Here is a 2,625-nt window from a genome sequence, read left to right as displayed (position 1 = left end):
CCTAACCTCAGGCAATCCACCTGCCTCGGCCTCCCAAAGTGCTAGGACTACGGGCATGAGCCACTGCACCTAGCCACAAAAAATTATTTTTAAAAATATTTTGGATAAATATTATTCCTATTATGCCATACTTCATCTTTGTTAAGCACCACCAACCCATCTCCTTTGGGCAGTGACAGAAAACTCATAGTTGGTAATTAAGTCTTAGTTCAAGGTTTTGAAATATGGCATCTTGTTTTAATCATGAATGAAATCTAACACTCAGGAAACTGCCACCTGCCTGAACCTACACAACCTTGGCAGAATGTTCCAGGGCACAGAGAGGCACTAGCGCAGTCAGTCAAGGTAGGACTTCAAGGTAAGTAGTTATTTTCTCTACTTCACCGTTGAACATCTTTTTCCATGAGTCGTTTGTGCAGTCAGCTCAATCTAAATAGATTATTTAACAAAAAAAGATAATTTTTGTCATAATCCACAATCAGATTTTCTTCCCAAATCTTACCTACTCTTCAGAATCGGTGGTTTTGAAGACTCAATCACTATGTGGCTTTTCAGGGACACCCATAGCTAACTGTCGTCATATGCTTCCCACTGTGATACCCCCTGAGAAAGATTATACGTGGGAACTAAGAACGAACATGGAGGAAACCTGGGGATGTGTACTCATACACACCATTACAAACGGAAACTGACTGATCAGAGTAGCTAGAAAGGCTATGGTGATCCCAAGCTCCAGGCCACTTCTTGAACCATCAAATGTCCACCAAAAGCCCTAAGACAGGGCTGTTAAAGTCAAGTACAGCTGGACTTTATTGACAAAATCCAATTTGGCACTGGCTTCGTTAATGCCAACAAAAGCTGCTATGCAGCGCATGACACTGGCCCACTCTCTTAAATTTGTGGGGTTCTCCGAGGTGACTGTCGATACAAGGGTACAGTAAATCAACAACAGCAGCTGCTGTCCTGCAGCAGAGAAAAAGATGGTGGCGATCACCCCCTCTGGGAAGAGGGTGACATTCTTCTGGATCTGCAGCAGGTAAAGCACCAGGGCTAGGACCGCCCCTGCTGAGAAGAGCACGAAGCTCCTCTGCACCGGGCAATGATGCCAGGTGCTGGTGTGGAGGCCTCCGGGCCCGGGGCTGCTCATCCTAGCGCTGCGGCCCCCGGGGGCAGGGTCAATGTCCCGGGCCCCACAGACCGCCAGCAGGGAGGGGCCGGAGACGGAGGTGTTGATCATATCCCCAACCTTGGCAGCCGGCCCTGCGGCCCCGGCTCACTGAGGGCCTCAGCGTCTCGCACTGTGCGCTCAGGAGCAGCACCAGAAGTGGTCATGCAATCTGGGCATCCATCACCTCCATTGGAGAGGCGCTTCCTGGCCCAGGCGGCGTGGAAGGAAGAGTCGTGGCCCGGGACATCCCCAAGTGCGGCTTATAGGGAGGGCCTGAAATCATGCTTACGAAACATTCGAGACTAGATGGAAAATACGAAGTACAGAACATTGAGAAAAATCATAAATTACACAACTCAAGAAATTCACAAAGGAAAAAATGTAAATGTCTCATAAGTGTGTTAACATTTAGCCCAAAGAGGCTGGGCTCGGTGGCTCACGCCCGTAATGCCAGCACTTTGGGAGGCCGAGGCGGCTGGATCACGATGTCAGGAGTTCCAGGCCAGCCTGGACAACATAGTGAAACCCCATCTCTACTAAAACTACAAAAAATTAGCCTGGCATTATGGTGGGCGCCTGTAATTCCAGCTACTCGGGAAGCTGAGGCAGGAGAATTGCTTCAATCCCAGAGGCAGAGGTTGCAGTAAGCCGAGATTGTGCCACTGCACTCCGGCCCGGGTGACAGTGCACGACTCCATCTCAAAAAAAAAAAAAAAAAAATTAGGCCAAAGAGATTATTTAATTTATTTGAATGGCTGTAAAGAAGGTCTCAGAAGTTCCCTAAGATCCTTAAAAGTGAGTTAAGGCTAATACAGGGAACAGTAAGTAGCAAGGACATGTAAGAAATGAGGTTGTCACATGGGAACATTCCAAAATAATCACTGCAAACTATTAGCAAAGTAGACTTGGGGTCAGGGTCAAGGTGAAATAATGAAATCTGAGAATTTCACACTGAGCAGGGATTCTCAAAGGGATCGGATCTAAAACCATGTAACATTGTTAACAAACCTTGTTCCCAGCACAAGAAAACAATTAAATAGGCCGGGCGCGGTGGCTCAAGCCTGTAATCCCAGCACTTTTGGGAGGCCGAGACGGGCGGATCACGAGGTCAGGAGATCGAGACCATCCTGGCTAACCCGGTGAAACCCCGTCTCTACTAAAATACAAAAAAAAAAAAACTAGCCGGGCGAGGTGGCGGGCGCCTGTAGTCCCAGCTACTCGGGAGGCTGAGGCAGGAGAATGGCGTAAACCCGGGAGGCGGAGCTTGCAGTGAGATGAGATCCGGCCACTGCACTCCAGCCTGGGCGACAGAGCGAGACTCCACCTCAAAAAAAAAAAAAAGAAAACAATTAAATCTTCTGGGATGAATGGTGGAGTGGCAATATCCACATCTTTATATAGTTACCAAAGGTCACTCAGAATGAAATCAACCAAAAATGAACTCTGAAACCGCTCTT

General features: G+C 48.0%; 1 pseudogene; it reads right to left on the bottom strand.

Moving 5' to 3' along the window:
* Positions 1–532: 532 nt before the first annotated feature.
* Positions 533–1,345, bottom strand: LOC108543124 (insulin-induced gene 1 protein pseudogene; annotated as a pseudogene).
* Positions 1,346–2,625: the final 1,280 nt, after the last annotated feature.

The sequence above is a fragment of the Rhinopithecus bieti genome, unplaced genomic scaffold (genome assembly GCF_001698545.2).
Source record: "Rhinopithecus bieti isolate Rb0 unplaced genomic scaffold, ASM169854v2 scaffold_23898, whole genome shotgun sequence".
NCBI classification, from domain to species: Eukaryota; Metazoa; Chordata; class Mammalia; order Primates; family Cercopithecidae; genus Rhinopithecus; species Rhinopithecus bieti.
Note: the sequence above shows the minus strand (reverse complement) of the source record. Positions and strands in the feature narration are given on the sequence as shown.